We start from the raw sequence: 26105 nt of genomic DNA, 5'->3' as shown, positions 1-26105 counted from the left end.
GTGAGGCTCCATGGGCGTGGGACCCTCTGAGCCAGGCATAGGATATATTCTCCTGGTGTGCCGTTTGCTAAGACCATTGAAAAATTGCAGTATTAGGGTGGGAGTGACCCGATTTTCCAGGTACCATCTGTCACAGCTTCCTTTGACTAGTGAAGGGAATTCCCTGACACCTTGCACTTCCCGGGTGAGGCGATGCCTTACCCTGGTTTGGCCCACTCTCAGTGGGCTGCACCCAGTGTCCTGCACCCACTGCCTGACAAGCCCCAGTGAGATGAACCTGGTACCTCAGTTGAAAATGCAGAAATCACCCATCTTCTGCATGGCTCATGCTGGGAGCTGCAGACTGGAGCTGTTCCTATTCAGCCATCTTGGAACCTCTTTAAATATTTAATTTTATTAGTAGCTATTGTAATTGTAATTTTATTAGTAGCAATTGTAATTGTACTAATTTTATTAGTAGCTATTAGTAAGTATTTAATTTTATTAGTAGCTATTGTAAGTTTTTAAAATTTCATTTTCAGATTTCTTGCTGTTGGCAAATACAATGGTATTAATTTGTATGTTGATTTTGTATCCTGCAACTACATTGAATTTGTTTATCAGTTATACAAGTTTTTTGGTGGAGTCTTTAGGTTTTTCCAAATATAACATTATATCATCTGCAAGCAAACATAATTTGATTTCTTCCTTTCCAATTTGAATGCCATTTTTCCCTTTCTCTTTCCTTCCTTCCTTCCCTCCCTCCCTTCCTTCCCTCCCTCCCTCCCTCCCTTCCTTCCTTCCTTTTACTTTCTCTTATCTGATTGTTCTAGCTAGGACTTCCAATATGTTTAATAACAGTGATGAAAGTGGGTATTTTCATCATATGATTTATCCTTCATTCTGTTGATAAGCTGTATAGCATTGATTGATCTGCATATGTTTTTGGTTTTGGTCATATTACATATCTTACAGAATAGGTTTTCAGTTTTTTCTCACTGAGTATGATACTAGTTGTGGGTTTGTTGTGTGTGGCTTTTGTTATGTTGAGGTTTGTTTCTTCCGTCCATGTGTTTTGAGGGTTTTTATCATAAAAGGATTTTGAATTTTATCAAATGCCTTTGCAGCATCAGTTGAAATGACTATATAATTTCTTCCTTCATTCTGTTGATATGATGCATCACATTGATTGATCTGCATATATTAAACTATACTTGCATCCCTGGGACAAATCCCTTGTAGTGATGGTGAATGATATTTTTAATGTATTGCTGAAATTGGTTTACTAGGTTTTTCTTGAGGCTATTTGCATTAATGTTCTTCAGTGATATTGACCTATAGTTTTTTTCTTTAAATGGGTCTTTGGTTTTTATATCACGGTAATTCTAGATTCACAAAATTAGTTTGAAAGTATTTCCTCTTCCTCCAGTTTTTGGGATAGTTTGAGTAAGATTGGTATTACTTCCTTTTAAATATTTCGTAAAATTCAGCAGTGAAGCCATTGGGTCCTGGGGTTTTTCTTTGCCAGGAGACTTTCTATTGTGACTTTGATCTAGGTACTTGTTTTTGGTCTGAATAGGTCTTGGATTTCTTCATGGCTCAATCTTGGTAGGTTTTATGTGTCTAGCAGTTTATCCATTGCTCCTAGGCTTTTCTATTTATTGCTGTACAGTTGTTCATACTAACTTCTAATGATTTTTTGAATTCCTGCAGTATTGGTTGTAATGTCTCCTTTTTCATCTCTGATTTTATTTATTTTAGTCCTTTTTTAAATTTATTTTCCTGGTTAGCCTGCATTAAGATTTGTCACTGTGCATTTTTTCAAAAAATAATTACTTAGCTATATCAGTGCTTAATATCCTATCAACATATTTAACTTAACAGATCATATGACTTTTTTTGTATTTTCAACTATCAAAATGACATATAATGATACTTTAGGAAATGTACCTTAGAAGTATTTCACATATTAAGGTATTTATTTTGTGGTATATACAATACAAGTTAAGGCATTATTAGCTTTCATAACAAATAAACTCTGAAAAAAACACAATAGAAGTTTATTTCTCACTTGCAGAAATACTAAATCTGGAGGTAAACTATGAACATGGTGATTTATGGACATAGACTCTTTCCATTTTGTGGCTTAGCCACTTTCAAAACATGGCTTTGAGTCTCCTCCATTCAGCAAGCAAGTGGGAAAAGGGAGGGAGACTGTACAAGAGAATCTATTTTTTGTGTAAACATAAATTTTCCTTTTTTTTTTCTTTTATTATTATTATTATTATTATACTTTAGGTTTTATGGTACATGTGCGCAATGTGCAGGTAAGTTACATATGTATACATGTGCCATGCTGGTGCGCTGCACCCACCAACTCGTCATCTAGCATTAGGTATATCTCCCAATGCTATCCCTCCCCCCTCCCCCCACCCCACAACAGTCCCCGAAGTGTGATGTTCCCCTTCCTGTGTCCATGTGTTCTCATTGTTCAATTCCCACCTATGAGTGAGAATATGCGGTGTTTGCTTTTTTGTTCTTGCGATAGTTTACTGAGAATGATGATTTCCAATTTCATCCATGTCCCTACAAAGGACATGAACTCATCATTTTTTATGGCTGCATAGAATTCCATGGTGTATATGTGCCACATTTTCTTAATCCAGTCTATCATTGTTGGACATTTGGGTTGGTTCCAAGTCTTTGCTATTGTGAATAATGCCGCAATAAACATACGTGTGCATGTGTCTTTATAGCAGCATGATTTATAGTCCTTTGGGTATATACCCAGTAATGGGATGGCTGGGTCGAATGGAATTTCTAGTTCTAGATCCCTGAGGAATCGCCACACTGACTTCCACAAGGGTTGAACTAGTTTACAGTCCCACCAACAGTGTAAAAGTGTTCCTATTTCTCCACATCCTCTCCAGCACCTGTTGTTTCCTGACTTTTTAATGATTGCCATTCTAACTGGTGTGAGATGGTATCTCATTGTGGTTTTGATTTGCATTTCTCTGATGGCCAGTGATGGTGAGCATTTTTTCATGTGTTTTTTGGCTGCATAAATGTCTTCTTTTGAGAAGTGTCTGTTCATGTCCTTCGCCCAATTTTTGATGGGGTTGTTTGTTTTTTTCTTGTAAATTTGTTGGAGTTCATTGTAGATTCTGGATATTAGCCCTTTGTCAGATGAGTAGGTTGCAAAAATTTTCTCCCATTTTGTAGGTTGCCTGTTCACTCTGATGGTAGTTTCTTTTGCTGTGCAGAAGCTCTTGAGTTTAATTAGATCCCATTTGTCAATTTTGGCTTTTGTTGCCATTGCTTTTGGTGTTTTAGACATGAAGTCCTTGCCCATGCCTATGTCCTGAATGGTAATGCCTAGGTTTTCTTCTAGGGTTTTTATGGTTTTAGGTGTAACATTTAAGTCTTTAATCCATCTTGAATTGATTTTTGTATAAGGTGTAAGGAAGGGATCCAGTTTCAGCTTTCTACATATGGCTAGCCAGTTTTCCCAGCACCATTTATTAAATAGGGAATCCTTTCCCCATTTCTTGTTTTTGTCAGGTTTGTCAAAGATCAGATAGTTGTAGATATGTGGCATTATTTCTGAGGGCTCTGTTCTGTTCCATTGATCTATATCTCTGTTTTGGTACCAGTACCATGCTGTTTTGGTTACTGTAGCCTTGTAGTATAGTTTGAAGTCAGGTAGTGTGATGCCTCCAGCTTTGTTCTTTTGGCTTAGGATTGACTTGGTGATGCGGGCTCTTTTTTGGTTCCATATGAACTTTAAAGTAGTTTTTTCCAATTCTGTGAAGAAAGTCATTGGTAGCTTGATGGGGATGGCATTGAATCTGTAAATTACCTTGGGAAGGATGGCCATTTTCATGATATTGATTCTTCCTACCCATGAGCATGGAATGTTCTTCCATTTGTTTGTATCCTCTTTTATTTCCTTGAGCAGTGGTTTGTAGTTCTCCTTGAAGAGGTCCTTCACATCCCTTGTAAGTTGGATTCCTAGGTATTTTATTCTCTTTGAAGCAATTGTGAATGGGAGTTCACTCATGATTTGGCTCTCTGTTTGTCTGTTATTGATGTATAAGAATGCTTGTGATTTTTGCACATTGATTTTGTATCCTGAGACTTTGCTGAAGTTGCTTATCAGCTTAAGGAGATTTTGGGCTGAGACAATGGGGTTTCCTAGATATACTATCACGTCATCTGCAAACAGGGACAATTTGACTTCCTCTTTTCCTAATTGAATACCCTTGATTTCCTTCTCCTGCCTAATTGCCCTGGCCAGAACTTCCAACACTATGTTGAATAGAAGTGGTGAGAGAGGGCATCCCTGTCTTGTGCCACTTTTCAAAGGGAATGCTTCCAGTTTTTGCCCATTCAGTATGATATTGGTTGTGGGTTTGTCATAAATAGCTCTTATTATTTTGAGATACGTCCCATCAATTCCTAATTTATTGAGAGTTTTTAGCATGAAGGGTTGTTGAATTTTGTCAAAGGCCTTTTCGGCATCTATTGAGATAATCATGTGGTTTTTGTCTTTGGTTCTGTTTATATGCTGGATTACATTTATTGATTTGCGTATATTGAACCAGCCTTGCATCCCAGGGATGAAGCCCACTTGATCATGGTGGATAAGCTTTTTGATGTGCTGCTGGATTCTGTTTGCCAGTATTTTATTGAGGATTTTTGCATCAATGTTCATCAAGGATATTGGTCTAAAATTCTCTTTTTTTGTTGTGTCTCTGCCAGGCTTTGGTATCAGGATGATGCTGGCCTCATAAAATGAGTTAGGGAGGATTCCCTCTTTTTCTATTGATTGGAATAGTTTCAGAAGGAATGGTACCAGCTCCTCCTTGTACCTCTGGTAGAATTCGGCTGTGAATCCATCTGGTCCTGGACTTTTTTTGGTTGGTAAGCTATTGATTATTGCCACAATTTCAGCTCCTGTTATTGGTCTATTCAGAGATTCAACTTCTTCCTGGTTTAGTCTTGGGAGGGTGTATGTGTTGAGGAATTTATCCATTTCTTCTAGATTTTCTAGTTTATTTGCATAGAGGTGTTTGTAATATTCTCTGATGGTAGTTTGTATTTCTGTGGGATCGGTGGTGATATCCCCTTTATCATTTTTTATTGCATCTATTTGATTCTTCTCTCTTTTTTTCTTTATTAATCTTGCTAGCGGTCTATCAATTTTGTTGATCCTTTCAAAAAACCAGCTCCTGGATTCATTGATTTTTTGAAGGGTTTTTTGTGTCTCTATTTCCTTCAGTTCTGCTCTGATTTTCGTTATTTCTTGCCTTCTGCTAGCTTTTGAATGTGTTTGCTCTTGCTTTTCTAGTTCTTTTAATTGTGATGTTAGGGTGTCAATTTTGGATCTTTCCTGCTTTCTCTTGTGGGCATTTAGTGCTATAAATTTCCCTCTACACACTGCTTTGAAAGCATCCCAGAGATTCTGGTATGTTGTGTCTTGGTTCTCGTTGGTTTCAAAGAACATCTTTATTTCTGCCTTCATTTCGTTATGTACCCAGTAGTCATTCAGGAGCAGGTTGTTCAGTTTCCACGTAGTTGAGCGGTTTTGAGTGAGATTCTTAATCCTGAGTTCTAGCTTGATTGCACTGTGATCTGAGAGACAGTTTGTTACAATTTCTGTTCTTTTACATTTATTGAGGAGAGCTTTACTTCCAAGTATATGGTCAATTTTGGAATAGGTGTGGTGTGGTGCTGAAAAAAATGTATATTCTGTTGATTTGGGGTGGAGAGTTCTGTAGATGTCTATTAGGTCTGCTTGGTGCAGAGCTGAGTTCAATTCCTGGGTATCCTTGTTGACTTTCTGTCTCGTTGATCTGTCTAATGTTGACAGTGGGGTGTTAAAGTCGCCCATTATTATTGTGTGGGAGTCTAAGTCTCTTTGTAGGTCACTCAGGACTTGCTTTATGAATCTGGGTGCTCCTGTATTGGGTGCATACATATTTAGGATAGTTAGCTCTTCTTGTTGAATTAATCCCTTTACCATTATGTAATGGCCTTCTTTGTCTCTTTTGATCTTTGTTGGTTTAAAGTCTGTTTTATCAGAGACTAGGATTGCAACCCCTGCCTTTTTTTGTTTTCCATTTGCTTGGTAGATCTTCCTCCATCCTTTTATTTTGAGCCTATGTGTGTCTCTGCACGTGAGATGGGTTTCCTGAATACAGCACACTGATGTGTCTTGAGTCTTTATCCAGTTTGCCAGTCTGTGTCTTTTAATTGGAGCATTTAGTCCATTTACATTTAAAGTTAATATTGTTATGTGTGAATTTGATCCTGTCATTATGATGTTAGCTGGATATTTTGCTCATTAGTTGATGCAGTCTCTTCCTAGTCTCGATGTTCTTTACATTTCGGTATGATTTTGCAGTGGCTGGTACCGGTTGTGCCTTTCCATGTTTAGCGCTTCCTTCAGGAGCTCTTTTAGGGCAGGCCTGGTGGTGACAAAATCTCTCAGCATTTGCTTGTCTGTAAAGGATTTTATTTCTCCTTCACTTATGAAGCTTAGTTTGGCAGGATATGAAATTCTGGGTTGAAAATTCTTTTCTTTAAGAATGTTGAATATTGGCCCCCACTCTCTTCTGGCTTGTAGGATTTCTGCCGAGGGATCCGCTGTTAGTCTGATTGGCTTCCCTTTGATGGTAACCCGGCCTTTCTCTCTGGCTGCCCTTAACATTTTTTCCTTCATTTCAACTTTGGTGAATCTGACAATTATGTGTCTTGGAGTTGCTCTTCTCGAGGATTATCTTTGTGGCGTTCTCTGTATTTCCTGAATCTGAATGTTGGCCTGCCTTGCTAGATTGGGGAAGTTCTCCTGGATAATATCCTGCAGAGTGTTTTCCAACTTGGTTCCATTCTCCCCGTCACTTTCAGGTACACCAATCAGATGTAGATTTGGTCTTTTCACATAGTCCCACATTTCTTGGAGGCTTTGCTCGTTTCTTTTTATTCTTTTTTCTCTAAACTTCCCTTCTCGCTTCATTTCATTCATTTCATCTTCCAGGGCTGATACCCTTTCTTCCATTTGATCGCATCGGCTCCTGAGGCTTCTGCATTCTTCACGTAGTTCTCGAGCCTTGGTTTTCAGCTCCATCAGCTCCTTTAAGCACTTCTCTGTATTGGTTATTCTAGTTATACATTCTTCTAAATTTTTTTCAAAGTTTTCAACTTCTTTGCCTTTGGTTTGAATATCCTCCCGTAGCTTGGAGTAATTTGATCGTCTGAAGCCTTCTTCTCTCAGCTCGTCAAAGTCATTCTCCGTCCAGCTTTGTTCCGTTGCTGGTGAGGAACTGCGTTCCTTTGGAGGAGGAGAGGTACTCTGGTTTTTAGAGTTTCCAGTTTTTCTGCTCTGTTTTTTCCCCATCTTTGTGGTTTTATCTACTTTTGGTCTTTGATGATGGTGATGTACAGATGGGTTTTTGGTGTGGATGTCCTTTCTGTTAGTTTTCCTTCTAACAGACAGAACCCTCAGCTGCAGGTCTGTTGGAGTACCTGGCCGGCCATGTGAGGTGTCAGTCTGCCCCTGCTGGGGGGTGCCTCCCAGTTGGGCTGCTCGGGGGTCAGGGGTCAGGGACCCACTTGAGGAGGCAGTCAGCCCGTTCTCAGATCTCCAGCTGCGTGCTGGGAGAACCACTGCTCTCCTCACAGCTGTCAGACAGGGACATTTAAGTCTGCAGAGGTTACTGCTGTCTTTTTGTTTGTCTGTGTCCTGCCCCCAGAGGTGGAGCCTACAGAGGCAGGCAGGCCTCCTTGAGCTGTGGTGGGCTCCACCCAGTTCAAGCTTCCAGGCTGCTTTGTTTACCTAAGCGAGCCTGGGCAATGGCGGGCGCCCCTCCCCCAGCCTCGCTGCCGAATTGCTGTTTGATCTCAGACTGCTGTGCTAGCAATCAGCGAGACTCCGTGGGCGTAGGCCCCTCTGAGCCAGGTGCGGGCTATACTCTCCTGGGGCACCGTTTCCTAAGCCCGTCGGAAAAGCACAGTATTCGGGTGGGAGTGGCCCGATTTTCCAGGTGCCGTCTGTCACCCCTGGAAGGGGAACTCCCTGACCCCTTGCGCTTCCCGAGTGAGGCAATGCCTCGCCCCTGCTTCGGCTGGCGCACGGTGCACTCACCCACTGACCTGCGCCCACTGTCTGGCACTCCCTAGTGAGATGAACACGGTACCTCAGATGGAAATGCAGAAATCACCCGTCTTCTGCGTCGCTCGCGCTGGGAGCTGTAGACCGGAGCTGTTCCTATTCGGCCATCTTCATGTACTCTGTCGTAAACATAAATTTTCATTCCCCTGGAAAAAAATGTGTAGAATTGCAATTGCTGGGTCAAATGGTAGTTATTTGTTTAGTTGTAGAAGAAAATGTGCATGAATTTTTTATGAGTCAGGTCTCAAAATGGTGTACTTCATATTCTGCCTATATTCCATGGATGAGAAATAGAGTTAATAGTCACTCGTACCTGAAAAGTGGTTTGGGAAATATATTCTACTTGCCTAGGAGAAAGAGAAACAGATTTTAATGAACACGTAGCAACATTGCTACCCACAGTATGAGCTTCATTCATTTAGCTTGCTAAAATCTGTGTTTATATTCATTTGGCCAAAAGTCATATAATTGCAGTGTGAATAAAAACTTTGTTGGAAGAGTCAGAGGAAAAAAGTTAATTTTTTCTAGGTAATTTTGTCTACCCCTGATGTTATTTTTTCTCATGTATATATGGCACTGGCAACTATTATTCTAGTAACAAAAAATCTTGAGACAAGATACCCAAATATAATTGCACTCTTTATTTCTTTGGGTAAAGAATGCAGCATCGATTTGGCAAAATTTTAAAAAATTCAGTGTATTATGTTAAAATAGCTCTATGAAACGTCTTTATTTATTATTATTGAAAGGTCTTATTCTGTTTCAGATTGCTATAAAGGAATACTTGACACTGGGTAATTTATCAAGAAAATAGGTTTAATTAGCTCATGGTTCTACAGGCTGAGAAGTTGAAGGGGCTAGCTGCAATTACAGCTCTGGTTTCTCGTGAGGGATTTTGTGCTGTATCACGATATGGCAGAGAAGGTAGAAAAAGAAGTAGACACATGTGAAGAGTGGAAACACTGAGGGGCATCCTGACTTTATAGCAACCCACTCTCCTGGGAACTAATCCATTTCCATAAGAATGAATCTAGTCTCTTGAGTGTAAGAGCTCACTCACTGATACTAGAACAACACCAAGTCATTCATAGGGGATCCACCTCCAGTACCCAAATACCTCCCAACAGGCTTCATCTCTCAACACTGCTACATTGGGGGTCAAATTTCCACATAAATTTTAGTGAGGACGAATAAACCTGTATCCAAAACACAGCAGAGCATATGATATAAAATAGGTTGCTTTACCCTGCCCACTCCCTTCCACTTTGAAGTAATTATTTTGTATTATGTAAATGCAACCCAAAATTGACTTTGCTCAAGTGTTATTCTTTGAAAGAAGACAATCAATTTTTTTTATTTTTACAAGTAACTCAAATAATATGAATATAAAACTAACTCTCGAGGGGAATTGCTGAGCTGCCTCCCCATGCCCACATTCTTTAAGACAATTTTACCTTATCTCTGGGAGGGTAATTTCTGGATTAATGATTTTTAGTAGTTTTAATCAATTGATAAAAATTTGATGATTTTGGTTTTCATAAATGGGTAACATCACTTTCTCTTCCACTTTCTTGTTTCCCTAGCTTTTACTATGAAGCCATGTCTGATATTGAAACAAGGACTGTGTTTCAAATAAAAACCATTACAAATATTACAGTATGCATTTATTGAACAAATGCTTTTTTCCAGCTACTGTCCTAAATATTTTATGTCCATTATTTCATAAAATTCCCACTATAATCTATAAAGTAGATAGTATTATTATTTAAATATTAAAGAATAAATATCTGGGACTTAGAAGTTAAATAAGTTGCACTAGGCAAGATAGCTCATAAATCAAAGTGTGCAACTTGGACATAGGTCTTTGTAACTCCATATCTCAGGCTATTAACCGTAATGCAATTTTGCATCTCTCCTACTGTGGGTTTATCCCTTGGGCAAGTGATGTGAACCTCTGGACAATCTTAGTTATTGCCCAGTAAATGAAAAGGGGTGTGCAAGCATCTAGTTGAGATTCTGCATTCAATTCTATTGGATATATGTATACTCTGAAGTAGATTGCTGAGTAATAAGGAAATTGTAGTTTAAATTTTTTGAGGAACTTCCACACTGGTTCCCATACTGGCTGCACCATTTTGTATTCCACCAAACAGTGCAAAACAAACAAACAAACAAAAAAAAAACAAACAAATTTTCCACATCTTCACACATCTTCACCATGAGTTGTTATTACGTTATTTGCTCTTGCAATTGCCCTCATGACGGTAAGTTGATATCTTATTGTGCTCTTGATTTGCATTTCTCTCAAGGATTAGTGATTTTGAGCATCTCCTCATGTGATTATTGAACATGTATATATATTCTTTGGAGAAATGTCTACTCAGTCATTTGATCATTTTTAAATTTGGTTGTTTGCATTTTTCTTGTTGAATTGGAGGAGTTCTTTATATATTCTGGGTAAAACCCATTAAAATGTATTATTTACAAATATTTTCTCACATTCTGTAGGTTGCCTTTTTACTCTGTCTTTTGATGCACAGAAGTGTTTAAATTTTGAAGTATTCCGATTAACCTCTTTTTACTTTTAAACTTTTTGAAATTTTACGTGTACATAGAAGGTGTAAATATTCATGGGGTACATGAGATACTTTGAAACTGGCATACAATGCATAATAAACACATCAGTGTAAATGAGGTGTCCATTAACTCAAGCATTTATCATTTTGCAACGTTGCAAATAATCTAATATACACTTTTGGTTATTTTTAAATGTATAATAAATTATTATTCACTGTAATTACTCTGTTGTGCTATAAAATACTAGTTCTCATTTGTTCTATCTAACTATATTTTTGTACCTACTAACCATCCCCACTACCCTTCCTAAACTATGGTAACCCAGTTTGTTTACTTTTGTTGTTTGTGCTTTAGGTGTCATATCTGAGAAATCATTGAAAATTCAATGTGATAAAGTTTTTACTCTACATTTCTTTCTAAAAGGTGTATAATTTTAGCTTTTACATTAGGTCTTTGACCATTTGAGTTAATTTTTTGTAAGTGGTGTAAGTGAAGGGTCCAACTTCATTCTTTTCCATGTAGATATTCAGTACTTTTAACACCATTTGCTGAAAAGATTTTCCTTCCCTCATTTGAATGGCCTTGGCACCTTTGTCAAAAATGATTTGACCATATATGTGAGTATGTATTTCTGGGTTCTCAATTCTATTGCAATGGATTGTAGGTCTTTCATTATGTCATTAATACACAGTTTGACTACTGTAGTTATATAGTAAGTTTTGAAATCAGGAAATGCGAGCACTCCAATTTTGCTCTCTTTTCTCAAGACCGTTTTGGTAATTTTGAGTCCTTTGAAATACCATTCAAATTTTAGGATAGATTTTACTATTTTTGCAAAAAATTTTAATAGGATCTTATAGGAATCACATTGAATCTGTAAATTGTTTTGGGAAATATTGACATATTTTTATTTTTATTTTATTTTAGATTAAGGGAGGTACGTGTGCTTGCTTTTGCATAATGGTGAAGACTGGGCTTCTAGTGTACCCAATAAATACCTAAATAGCAAACATTGTGCCTGATTTTTCAACAGTCTCTTCATTCCCATCTTCTCCCCTTTTGGAGTTACCAGTGTCTATTATTTCCATCTTTATAATCATATGGACCCATTGCTTAGCTATCACTTTTAAGTGAGAACATGCAATATTTGATTGTCTTTTTCTGAGTTAGTTCACTTAAGATAATCTTCCCCAGCTCCATCCATGTTGCTGCAAAGGGAATACATTTATTATTTTTATGGCTGTATAGTAGACCATGGGGTATTTTCTTTATCCAGTCAACCACTGATGGACAGTTAACTTGGTTTCATGACTTTGCTATTATGAATAGTGCTGCAATGAACATATGAGTACAGGTGCCTGTTTTATATAATGATTTGTTTTCCTTTGGGTATATACCCAGTAATGGGATTGCTGGGTTAAATAATAGTTCTATTTTTAGTTCTTTGAGAAATCTCCATACCATTTTACATGGAGGTTGAATAAATTTACATTCTCAACAAAAACATATAAGCATTCCACTTTCTCCACAAATATGCCAACATCTGATGTTTTCTTTTCCTTGTTTTACTTTTTAATAATAGCAATTCTGACCAGTGTGAGATGATATCAGATGTGGTTTTAGTTTGCATTTCTCTAATGATTAATAATGTTGAGAAAATGCTCAACATTATTAATGTGTTAAAATACAAGCGTTTTCTCAACATTATTAATGTGTTAAAATACAAGTGTTTGTTGGCCACTTGTATTTTTTCCTTTAAGAAATGTCTGTTCATGTTCTTTGCCCAGCTTTTAATGGAGACGTTTGTTTGTTTGTTTTTTCTTGTTGAGTTGTTGATTTTCTTGTAGATTCTGGATATTAGTCCTTTGTCACATAAATAATTTGAAAATATTTTCTCCCATTCTGTAGGTTGTCTGTTTACTCTGTTGATTGTTTATTTTGCTGTGTAACGGCATTTTGGTTTAATTAAGACCTGTTTGTTTGTCTTTGTTTTGGTTACATTTGCTTTTGAGTTCTTCATCACAAATGGTTTGACTTGGCCAATGTCCAGGAAAGTTTTCTCTAGATTTTCTTCCAGGATTTTTGTAGTTCCATGTTTTTCGTTTAAGTCTTTAATCCATCTTGAGCTGATTTTTGTATATGGTGAGAGATGGGGTCCAGTTTCATTCTTCTGCACATAGCTAGTCAATTTTCCCAGCACCATTGATTGAATAAGGTGTCCTTTCTCCATTTTTTATTTTTGGCAACTTTGTTGAAGATCAGTTGGTTGTAGTATGTGGCTTTATTTCTGGGTTCTCTGTTTTGTCCTCTTTATCTATGTGTCTATTTGTGTTCCAGTACCATGCTGTTTTAATTACTGTAGCCTTGTAGTTTAACTTGAAGTCACGCAGTGTGATACCTTTGGATTTGTTCTTTTCACCCAGAATTGCCTTGACTAATTTTTTTTGGTTGCTGTTCCATATGAATTTTAGGATTGTATTTTTCTAATTCTGTTAAAAATGATGTTGGTAATTTGATAGGAATAGCCTTGAATCTGCGGGTTGCTTTGGACAGTATGCTCATTTTAACAATATTGATTCTTCCAATCTGTGAGCATGGGATATTTTCTATGTTTGAATCATCTAAGATTTATTTCATCAGTGTTTTGAAGTTCTCTTTGTAGATATCTTTTACCTCCTTGTTAAATGTATTCCTAAATATTTTATTTATTTTTGGTTATTATAAATGGAACTGAGTTATTGATTTGGTTTTCAGCATGAACTTTATTGGTGTACAGAAATGCTACTGTTTTGCACATTGATTTTGTATTTTGAAACTTTAGTGAATTTGCTTATCAAGTCTAGGAGTCTTTTGGGGGAATATTTAGGGTTTTCTAGGAATATAATCATCATCAGCAAAGAGATAATTTGATCTACTCTTTCCCAATTTGAAGACTTTTTATTTCTCTTTCCCAATTACTGTGGTTAGGATTTTCAGTATTACGTTGAGTAGGAGTGGTGAGATTGGACACCCTTGTCTTCTTGCAGTTCTTAGTTGGAATGCTTTTAACTTTTCCGTATTTGGTATAATGTTGGCTGTGGTTTAGTTAGAGATGGCTCTTATTATTTTGAGGTATGTTGTTTTGATGTCTAGCATGTTCAGGGTTTTTATGATGAAGGGACACATTTTCTCAAGTGCTTGTTCTGCATCTGTTGAGATGGTGAATCACATTTATTGATTTGCAGATGTTGAATCATCCTTACATCCCTGTAATAAAACCCACTTGATTGTGATGAATTAACTTTTTTGATGTGCTGTTGGAATCTGTTTGCTAGTACTTTGTTGAGGACTTTTGCATCTATGTTTTCAGAGCTATTGGCTTGTAGTTTTCTTTTTTGTTTTGTCCTTGCCTGATTTTGGTATCAGAATGATACTGGTAATACTGGTTTCATAGACTGAGTTAGAAAGAAATCACTTCCCTCAATTTCTGGGAATAGTTTCAATAAGATTGTTACCAGCTCTTCTTTTTATGTCTGGAAAAATTTGGCTGTGAATCTGTCTAATACCAGGCTTTTTTGTTTTGTTGAAAAAAATTTTATTACTGATTCAGTTTCTTTACTCGTTATTGGCATATTTACGATTTTTATTTCTTCCTTGTTCAATCTTGGGAATTGGTATGTTTCCAGGAAATTATCAATTTTTTACAGGTTTTCTAGTTTTAGCACATAGTGGCATTCATAGTAGTCCCTGATAATCTTTTGTATTTGTGTGGCATCCGTTGTAATGTCCTCTTTCTCATTTCTGATTGTATTTGTTTGAACCTTGCCTCATTGTATCTTGGTTAATCTAGTTAGCTGTCTGTCAATTTTGCTTATCCTTAAAAATAAACCACAACTTTTGTTACTTTCTTGTGTCATTTTTTTTTTTTGTCTCCATCTTACTTAGTTCTGCTCTGACCTTTGTGATTTCTTTTCTTCTGTTAGCTTCGGGTTTGCATTGCTCTTGTTTTTCTGGTTCCTTGAACTTTGATGTTTGGCTTTTAATTTGGGATTGTTGTAATGTGGACATTTAATCGTACAAATTTTTCTCTTAATACTGTTTTTGCTGTATCACATAGTTTTTGATATGTTGTATCTCTGTTTTCACCATTTTTATTTCTCTTTTTTTGTGCCTTAGTTTTGACGTTTACTCAAAAGTCATTCAGAAACAAGTTGTTTAGCTTCCATGTACCTGTGTAGTTTTAGAGTTCCTCTTGGTGTTGCTTTTAAATTTTGTTTCACTGTGGTCCAAAAAGATACTTAATATGATTTCAATTTCAAAATATTTAATAAATCTTCCTTTATGTCCAAGCATATGGTCAATTTTGGAGAATATTCTATGTGGAGGTGAGAAGAGAATATATTCTACTGTCGTTGGATGGAATGCTCTGTAAATGTCTAATATGTTCATTTGGTCTATAGTTCAGTGTAAGTTTGAGTTTCTTTGTTGCTTTACCACTTTAGTGATCTGTCTGGTGGTTTTAGTGGGGATGTTTAAGTCCCTCATTATTACTCTATTGCTATCCATATTTTTTTTAGGTCAAGTAGTATTTGTTTTATGAATCTGGGTGCTCAGTGTTGGGTGTATATATATTTAGGTTGGTTAAATCTTCTTGATGTACTGAAGCTTTTATCGTTATATAAGGTCCTTCTTTTTTTATTAACTGCTATTGATTTAAGGTCTGTTTTATCTGATATGGGGATAGCTGCTCCTGCTCACTTTTGTTTTCCATTTGCATGACGTATCTTTATTCACCCATTTAATTTAAGTCTGTAGTTGTATTTAGCCAGTAGGTGTGTCTCTTTTAGGCAACAGATTATTGTGTGTGTGTTTTTTTTAATCAAGTTAGTTTATCAGTATCTTTTAAGTGGAGTATTTAGGCCATTCATATTCAAGGTGAATAATATTAATATGTGAGATTTTGATCTTGTCGTATTGTCATTACTTAGTTGCCTTGGGGTTTCAATTGTGTAATTGTTTCATAGGATATACAAACTTTGTATTTATGTGTCCTTTTATAATGGTGATTGTTGTTGGTTCATCTCCATGTTTAGAACTCTTTTGAGCTTTTCTTGGAGGAACAGTCTAGTGGTAATAAATTCCCTTAGTGATTGTCTGGGAAATACTATTTTTCCCTTATTTTCGAAGCTTAGTTTGGCAGGATATACTATTTTAGTCTGGCATTCTTTTTCTTTAAGGAGGCAAAAAGTAGCCCAAATCTTTTCTAGATTGTAGGATTTCTGCTGAAAAGTTTGCTATTATTCTGATGAGATTTCCTTTATAGATGATTACACAGTTCTCCTTGCCACTCTTAGGATTTTTTTTTTCAAGCTGACTTTGGATAGCTTGATGATTATATATATATAATTTTTTTTTTTTGAGACACAGTTTCACTCTTGTTGCCCAGGCTGGAGTGCAGTGGTGTGATCTGGGCTCATTGCAACCTCTGCCTTCCGGTTTCAAGCGATTGGATGACTATATTTTTTGGTGAAGTTCTTCTTGCAATGTATCTTCCAGGATTTCTCTGAATTCTTTTCTGGATGTCTAAATCTCAAAGTTTTCTTGAATTATTTTCTGAAATAAGTTTTCCAAACTTTTTATTTTCCTTTCTTTCTCTCTAGAATACTTACCACTTGTAGATTTTTAGATTGTAGATTTGGAAGTTTTACATAATTCCATATTTCTCAAAGGCTTTGTTCATCTTTTTAAATTCATTGTTCTTTATTTCTTCTGACTGAGCTAATTCAAATGACCTGTCTTTTAGCTCTGTAATACTTTTTTCTATTTGGTTTAGCCTATTGTTAAAGTTTTTAACTGTATTTTGTAACTCCTATATATTTTTTTTATTTCCAGGTGTTCTGTTTTTTTTTCCATAATATTTTTCTCTTCTTTCATGTCCTGAATTGTTTTCCTGATTTCTTTGTGTTGGTTTTAGCTTTTTCTTGCATCACGTTGAGCTCCTTTAAAATCAATATGTAGAATACCTAGTATTTCAAAGATTTCATTTTGGTTAGAATTTGTTGGTAAAGAGTTATTCTTCTCCCTTGACGGTGTAGTAACACTCTTATACTTTCAGAGTTGTTTCTCTGGTTCTTTCCCATTTTGATATGCTATTTCTCCTACTTAAATTTTTATTTTTTGTGTGTGTAGGTGGAAATATTTTTACTCTTGAGGAGGTGTCTAAAGTATATGATGTTGTGTAGAGTCCTTTGACTTTGGCTATGAATGTTTTAAGTGGCAAAGAGTCTATGTAAGTTCCTTGGTTATAGGTAGCCTATATATAGTGGCTTTCTCAAATATTTGCTGTAGTAGTGGTGTTCTGGGCATGTCAGCAGGCCCACTGCCTCCTATGTAGCTTGGATGTCAGAGCTCTCAGGGTATCTGACATTATTCCCCAGTGCTGTGCACTTCAGTCAGCAGATGTCTTGTTTTATTGTACCATTTAGCCTCAAGGCAACTAGTTTGTGCTTATGGGTAAGAGCTGATTGCAGCCAATGTGGATGGGTGTGTATTTGATCTGGTTTGCTGTGGGAAGTTCTCTGTTGCCTCAGGCCTTGGGCTGGTTTATATCAGTCAACCACCATCAAAGGGGCCACTTCCCAGTCTTCTCTCCAGGTTCTGGGGTGTTCTTTGCTATTCTGGTGAATTCCCATTTTTCTTCTTGAATTAAAACTCACAGAGTTTATCTTTACACACTATTTCTCTATTTCTAAGTGACTGAAGAACACTAAAAGCCCATAACCCACTATGTTAGAATAAAATAGGTATTAACATCTTAAAAATATTGAATTTTCCACTGAATGAACATGGGACATTATTTTATTTACTCATGTCTTTGTTAAATTTTTGTAACAAATTTTTGTAGTTTTTAGTATACACGTCTTTTACCTCCTTGATTAAGTTTATTCCTAAATATTTTATTATTTTAATGCTGTTGTTTTTGGAATTGTTTTATCATTTTTTAAATGTTTATTGTTAGTGTATAGAAATGAAACTAATATTTCTGTGTTGATTTTGTATCATGCAAATTTGCTTAATTTATTAGTTATAACAGCTTTTTTGTGGAAAATTGATAGTTTTCTATATAGAATATCATATCACCTGAAAACAAATTTCACTTTGTAATTTTCAACTTGGATGGCTTTTATTTCTTTATCTTATTATATAATGGTGGCTAGGATGTTTAGTACTATATTAAATAAAAATGACAAAAGTAGGTATCTTGTTCTTATTTCTGATTTTAGAGAAAATGTTTCCAGTCTTTCACCATGTTCCCAGAAGCCAAATGGAAAACTGGGACCAATACTCCCAATTAATATTGATGAACAAACAATCCTAAACAAAATATGAGCAAACAATATTCAACAACACATAAAAAGGATCATACACCATGTACAAGTGAGATTTATCCCTGGGATGTAAGAATGATTTGATTTATGCAATTCAATCAATGTCACATGTCACATTAGCAGAATGAAAGATAAAAAATGTTATATCATATCAATAGACACAGCAAAAGAATTTGACAAAATGCAATATCATTTTGTGATAAAATCTCTCAATAAATTATGTATTAATGTACCACAACATAATAAAGGCCGTATATGACAAGCACACAGGTAATATCATACTCAGTGATGAAAAGCAGAAGGCTTTTTCTTTAAGATTAGGAACAAGACAAGGATGGCCACTCCCACAACTTATAGTTATTATAGTACTGGTAGTCCTAGCTAGTGCAATTAGGAGAGTGATTGCTGGGTCACACGGTTAGTATGTGCTTAACTTTACAAGAAACTGCTCAACAGATTTTCTGATATGGTTTTGGAAGTTTCAGTTATTATAAGAACATACTTTATATACTCCAATTTTATGCCACTGTAAAACAGTAATAAATATTGAACTTTAAGACTTTTCTAAATACAATTTTTAAATAAGCTACAATCCTATTTTTAGCTGCTTTTCTATTTTCTACTAAGCCTCTGCCAAAGCTTCTGGGCCACAGAGTGTCCACTAAACAAAAAGTTATTTTTGAATGATTCTGTTGCCTTAACCTTTGATGCATGCCATGTCTACATTAAAAAAAACTGGTATGACAAAGTTTCTTTTGTATTGCTAATTTTAAAATAAATTCTTTGGAAAATATGCACCCTTTATATGATTACCTACTAGGGGATCAATAGTGACAAATGTAAAAGCTTTTAAATCATTTTTAAAAATGTATAGCCTACATGCATTATGCTACAAGATAACTTGTTTCTTTATTTAAAAAAATTTTGCCTGTATCAAAACATCTCTTGTACCCCATAAGTATATGCAGCTATGATGTACCAATCCGAGTTAAAAATGAAAAATTAAAAAATCTTACCACTTTTTAAAATATTTGAGATCTTAGAAAGTTAACTGTAGTATAATATAAAAATAATTATAATGCTGATGGTTGTTGTGAAGCCTTGGTTCTTGTATTTTGAGTTTAAAAGAATTTAAACAAGAGACACACAGCAAAGGAGATGCAGTATAGAGCAGTGCATTTCAAAGGAGAAAGAATACTGTGAAAGTTAGGTGCAGAATAGACAGTACACCCTGAGGGACAATTCAAAGTGAGCTGCCTGTGAGGATGAGATAGCAAAGACTGGCATTAGGGAGACTCCCTTTATGGAAGTCTTACATGATTATTCATAAGGGTGTGGGAAAGAATGTTGCTAGTAAACATATTATGGGTGGCCCTTTGGCTGCACATGCACGGTAGCTGTACATGCTTGTCCATATATCACGTGTCTCATTAGCATCTTAAATCTCCACCCAGCAGTGTGTTTTTTACTATTATTAGAGCAAATCATCAGTCTGAGGACAGGTAAAATCAAAATGTGCCTGCTTTCTACAGGGGAACTTCCCTTCTGGAGATAGCTTTTCTTGAATGAGCTTGACTCAATGCAAATGCAGGGGTTCATTTTGTTGATGGTGTGGTCACTATGGTTGCCACATCCTGAGGACATGGTTACCGCCTTGACTACCTAGCCTCTCTCAATTTTCCCATAAGTGATTTCGGGCTCACAGTCATATGGGAGGTTGAGGGGCTAGGTTACTTTGTCCAGAGCTGCTTCCTGCTGAGTGGGTAGTTGTCCCTGCTTAGCCTGGGCCCTAAAGTCTCTTTCTGTCTCGTCTAACGAGTTTTAAGTCATTTTGTTTGTAGGACTGGTGGGTGAGATGTGGGATAGCTTATTAGCAGCCAAATGTCGGAGGCCTTGCAAAACCATCATGTGGGCCTGGGATTGCTGTAGGAGAGAGAGCTAGAAATTGGTTAGCACTTTAAACAAAGTTGGACTGAAAGTTATGGCTAAAAGTATGGTAATAATTGGGACTATTAAAGGAAGCAAGGCTGATAATATCCGTTGTTTCCAAGTTCCTGTTATAGTTCCCAAAGACTCAGTTTTGTTTGCCTGGGTATTAATATTTTTAATGTTTTCTTGGAACAAAGTAGACTAATTAATGTGAAAACAGCATTATTCTTTTAGATACAAACATGTTCCTCCTTGTCCAGCTGTGACAACATCTACAGCTCTTCAGTTTTGTAGGGCTACAGCAGCCAGGGAGTCCAGCTGTTGCTGAAATCTAGTGAAGCCCTCTGCTGTTTTTGGAGGGTCCCTGTGGTCTCCTAAGAGTTTATGCTGGATTCCCAAGGCTCCACCTTCTGTGGCTGACCCCGCTAATCCCAACAGAGAGGATAGCATCAAACCTAAAAGAATAAGGGGTCCTATGTGTAGGTGGATCTTGTGATGTTGGTACATGGGGAAAGGGAGAGATGCATTACCCAGTTGAAAGTTAAATAAGGAGAAATGAAAGCAATGGAGCATCATCCCTTCCATAGTGGAGGGAGTTGTAGATATGCCAAAGATTCAAAATGCCCCACACCCACTAAATTTCTTGTGATGGTTACATTTGTGCTGCAGAAGTATTTTGCATGAAGGTGGTAAAAGTAATGAAAGTTCAGTGGTCACTGTGATTATTAGAGAATGGTAGAGTTGGGTGGTGTTAATAAGTTTTTAAAATAAGCTTCTTTTTTTAGAGTCCTATCAAAAAATGTGTAGATGACCCAGTAATAAAAGCTTGGTTATATTGACTCTCTTGGAGTTCTCTTATGAGAATAGCAAAACTGGTACAATTATTGTAAAGGCAGAAGGGAAATTGCTTTGGGTAAAAGATAAGGTAAGAAAGCATTTTTCCCTTTGTCAGGAGGAACTATTATTAATATAATTAAAAAGGAAGTTTGAACTGGCCATAGCCAGGTTCAAGGAAGTCTCTTTGTATTGCTTGTTTAGCCAGATATTCCCATTTTATAGGCCAACGGGTTTGTTCCAGGAGGCATATAGGAATGTTGGCCCAGTCTTCTTGAGGCACAAATATGACATATTTTCTACTTTTGGTAGTCATGCAAAGTCAGCAAGGCTAAGTTAATTTTAATAAGCTGGGAGTATGATTTATTATTTCTTTAGCAGATAAAGTCATTTTACTAAGAGTGTGTAAAGTGAGTAAATAAGATAAAGATAAAAAAAAACTTATCTTTTAAGGTGATCTCATTTTGATCTGTTTTCTTGAATAGAAATTTATGCTGAGAAAATATTCATTGTTTGATGTTTTGGGTTTTGATTATTTATTGGATAGGAGCTTTAGATCCTCCAGTGCTTCACAAGAATAACTTGGAGTCTGCATTGTGTGTTTTTGTGATGACTTGAAAGAAATAATTTTTATTTGTCATAAGTGCACCCAAGGCCCCATATCCCTAAGTTTTACTGCAATTGAAGTTGGCCAGCTGCAGGGTAGAGTGAAAATCCTAGTTTGGTGTTTGCTATTAACACCAGTGACAGTATGGTATTTGGCAGACAGAGGTCCAGGGCAGAAAGTGAGGGTTGACAGGCTGGCCCCTATGTTTAAAAGGAAATTAGTATTTCTACCTGTCACATCCAGAGTCACCCAAGACTCCATCGCTATGATTGAGACTGATTGCTACATGGGAGAGTCATTGTTAGCTTTGGATCTTTTTAGTCTTTGACCAGGGTCAATAAGGAATTAGGAGTCCCCTCCTCCCTTCAGAGTTGGGGACATTTCTTCTTCCAGTACCCTTCTTTACCACATTGATGATAGGCTCCAGGGGGTCTGTAAGCATGAAGGCCCTTGGCCCTTGTTACAGATTTGGCTCCAGTGTCCAGACTTTTTGTAAATGCCACAATAGCCCTTTGGGTTCCATCCAGAATGATCTGGAGATGGAAGTTTCCCCATAGCGAGGGCCAACAATTGGTCCTGTCTTTTGTCTCTCTTTTCTTCTTTGATTTCTATGTGCCTGTTTCACTCGCTTTGGTATTTGCAGAACCCAAAATCTACATTTAGTCACTTATTTATTGGGGATTTGGAGACCCATGGCTAGTTTTTGTTAGTTTTTTTAATATCTGGGGCAGACTGATTAATGGAGTAGGTCTCTACGAGGATTTGGTACATTTCTCTATTTGTTACCTTCCTGAGAGAAAGAGAGTGAGTAGTCTGTTTTTTCATTTTAGGTTGGCGATAGGATACCCTGTTATGAGTTGTTCCAATGGGACTGGGCTCTTCAGGAAGTGTCTGGTAAGTACGTTGATATGGAAGGGATGCAGAAGACTGTGTTTCTGCTAAGGAAGGACTAGTAGAAGGAGTAGAAGCTCAAGAGGTTTGAGGAGTAAACTTGAACTAGATTATAAGGAAAGAAAGCTGTTCATGGGAAGCATGTTTCTTAAGATAGAGTCATTAATTACATTGGGTTTCCTCAAACTCTTTTGAAAAACATGGAAATATATTTGGTATTGGTGTTTAAGAAGCTTTTCTTGGTATAGACAAGTTTAGTTAGGTGAAAGAATAATGCCAGGGTCCCCTTGGCCCTTGGAAAATTTCTTATCATCCTCCTTTCTTTTTATAAAAAGGTGTAATTATAAAACAGTATTGTTTGGGGCCATGCTGTGTTGAATAAGCCTAATCATGGAGCATTTATTTATACATTTTTCACTTTATTAATGGCAAACCTTATATATGTGCCCTTAATGCTTTAATTTTGCTCTTAAAATAATGGCTTAGCAGGTGTAAATGGTCATACCTCTTAGGCTTCCTAGGTTCCATGAAGGGAATTTGGCAGAAAATGTGTCTTACCCAGCAATTTAAGTTTTCTTCTGTGTAAAGACAAAACTCCATTCACCCTGGCCAAAGGTGGAGGAGCCTTGACACACACAGAAGAAAGGGCCTTTAGGATACATCCTATTAGCCTTACAGGTCAGAGATAAAAAGAAAAGAGATGAAAGTCTTTGAGTACAGATGGACCAAAAAGCAAAATAAATTTTCATGAAAACAACTCAAAAATGATGAAATACAATGAAGTGCAAACATAACAGGATATTTGTTACTAGTAAGATAAAATGAAGATCTTTAGACATTTTGAGGCCTGTGCTTAAGCCCTGCAACCTTCACAATCCTCCTGTCCAGGAGGACCAGAGTGACCTAGGTCTACTCAGTGTGGACTTTGAAGTCCACTTCCCACTTCCACCATCACCCATCAACATGAACTGAGAAATCAGACAGAGGGAGCAAAGTCACAATGGTTGAGGGGAAATGTTCTGGAGATTTATAAGTGGAAGAATGAGATGAAAGGGAGAGACTCACTGATGGAAAAGAAAACCCTAAGCCTTAAAATGGTGAGGATGTGATCAAGAGTTTTAGCTTTGGCCATTTTAAAATCTCTTAATCTATACAGCTTAAAAATATTCCAATTTTATTTAGTATACAACCTAGAGGTGTTTCAGTGAGATTAGAGAGGTAGCTCTCCAGGAGCCAAGATAATCAAATGATAGAAACATAGACCAAAGTCGAGGAGGTCACAGGCATCCACATGAGCAAAGTTAGACCATGATGGAGTACAAGGTGTCCCCTTGAATTCCCATAAAACTGAAGCCCTAGGAGATCATTAGTGTTTGCCATGCACCACCCTAGGTCTCACCAGCCCTGGTAATCACCAGGCCTGACTGAATTGGCCCCCACTGCCAGCTGTGGAGCCCAGATGTCTTGCTGACAAATCTTTTTCTACCTGATTTGCCATTAAAAAAATGTCAATAGGTTTTTGGGGAACAGGTAGTTTTTAGTCACATGGATAAATTATTTAGTGATGATTTCTGAGATTTTGGTGCACCCATTACTCAAGCAATGTACACTGTACCCAATGTGTAGTCTTTTATCCCTCACTCCCCTCCCACGCTTCCCAAGTCCCCAAAGTCCATTATATTATTCTTATGCCTTTGCATCATCATAGCTTAGATCCCACTTATGGGTGAGAACATACAATGTTTGATTTTCAATTCCTGAGTTATGTTACTTAGAATAATGCTCTCCAATTCCATCCAGGTTGCTGTGAATGTCATTATTTTGTTCATATTTATGGCTGAGTAGTATTCCATGGTGTATACACACCCCATTTTCTTTATCCACTAATTGATTGATGGGCATTTGGGCTGTTTCCATATTTTTGCAATTGCGAGTTGTGCTGGATATAAACCTGCATGTGCAAGGATCTTTTTTCGTATAATGATTTCCTTTCCTCTGGGTATATACCCAGTAGTGGGATTGGTGGATCAAATGGTGGTTCTATTTTTAGCTCTTTAAGGAATCTCTACACTGTTTTTCACGTGGTTGTAGTAGTTTACATTACCACCAACAGTGTAGAAGTGTTCCTATTTCACAACATCCATATCAATATCTATTTTTTTATTATGGTCATTTTCGCAGGAGTAAGATGGTATCATATTGTGGTTTTGATTTGCATTTCCCTGACCTTTAGGGATGTTGAGCATTTTTTTTTTTTTTTTTTTTCTTTTATTGTAATTATTATTATTATTATTATTATTATTATACTTAAGGTTTTATGGTACATGTGCCCAATGTGCAGGTAAGTTACATATGTATACATGTGCCATGCTGGTGCACTGCACCCACCAACTCGTCATCTAGCATTAGGTATATCTCCCAATGTTATCCCTCCCCCCTCCCCCCAACCCACAACAGTCCCTGAATTGTGATGTTCCCCTTCCTGTGTCCATGTGTTCTCATTGTTCAATTCCCACCTATGAGTGAGAATATGCGGTGTTTGGTTTTTTGTTCTTGCGATAGTTTACTGAGAATGATGATTTCCAATTTCATCCATGTCCCTACAAAGGACATGAACTCATCATTTCTTATGGCTGCATAGTATTCCATGGTGTAGATGTGCCACATTTTCTTAATCCAGTCTATCATTGTTGGACATTTGGGTTGGTTCCAAGTCTTTGCTATTGTGAATAATGCGGCAATAAACATACGTGTGCATGTGTCTTTATAGCAGCATGATTTATAGTCCTTTGGGTATATACCCAGTAATGGGATGGCTGGGTCGAATGGAATTTCTAGTTCTAGATCCCTGAGGAATCGCCACACTGACTTCCACAAGGGTTGAACTAGTTTACAGTCCCACCAACAGTGTAAAAGTGTTCCTATTTCTCCACATCCTCTCCAGCACCTGTTGTTTCCTGACTTTTTAATGATCGCCATTCTAACTGGTGTGAGATGGTATCTCATTGTGGTTTTGATTTGCATTTCTCTGATGGCCAGTGATGGTGAGCATTTTTTCATGTGTCTTTTGGCTGCATAAATGTCTTCTTTTGAGAAGTGTCTGTTCATGTCCTTCGCCCACTTTTTGATGGGGTTGTTTGTTTTTTTCTTGTAAATTTGTTGGAGTTCATTGTAGATTCTGGATATTAGCCCTTTGTCAGATGAGTAGGTTGCGAAAATTTTCTCCCATTTTGTAGGTTGCCTGTTCACTCTGATGGTAGTTTCCTTTGCTGTGCAGAAGCTCTTTAGTTTAATTAGATCCCATTTGTCAATTTTGGCTTTTGTTGCCATTGCTTTTGGTGTTTTAGACATGAAGTCCTTGCCCATGCCTATGTCCTGAATGGTATTGCCTAGGTTTTCTTCTAGGGTTTTTATGGTTTTAGGTCTAATGTTTAAGTCTTTAATCCATCTTGAATTGATTTTTGTATAAGGTGTAAGGAAGGGATCCAGTTTCAGCTTTCTACATATGGCTAGCCAGTTTTCCCAGCACCATTTATTAAATAGGGAATCCTTTCCCCATTTCTTGTTTTTCTCAGGTTTGTCAAAGATCAGATGGTTGTAGATATGTGGCATTATTTCTGATGGCTCTGTTCTGTTCCATTGATCTATATCTCTGTTTTGGTACCAGTACCATGCTGTTTTGGTTACTGTAGCCTTGTAGTATAGTTTGAAGTCAGGTAGCGTGATGCCTCCAGCTTTGTTCTTTTGG

The 26105-nt window shown here is 36.9% G+C and overlaps 1 long non-coding RNA gene across 2 annotated transcripts in view; it reads left to right on the top strand.

Moving 5' to 3' along the window:
• LOC129052971 (uncharacterized) overlaps positions 1 to 26105 on the top strand; it is a 328936-nt gene that overhangs the window by 101970 nt on the left and 200861 nt on the right. For both annotated transcript variants that reach the window (XR_010139021.1, XR_010139022.1), the window contains one exon: positions 22297 to 22360. This is a non-coding gene — a long non-coding RNA (uncharacterized LOC129052971). The remainder of the gene's footprint in view (positions 1 to 22296; positions 22361 to 26105) is intronic.

Source organism: Pongo abelii, chromosome X, assembly GCF_028885655.2.
Source record: "Pongo abelii isolate AG06213 chromosome X, NHGRI_mPonAbe1-v2.0_pri, whole genome shotgun sequence".
In the NCBI taxonomy this organism is placed as follows: Eukaryota; Metazoa; Chordata; class Mammalia; order Primates; family Hominidae; genus Pongo; species Pongo abelii.
The sequence above is the reverse complement of the archived record's forward strand: the minus strand, read 5'-3'. Positions and strand labels throughout refer to the sequence as shown.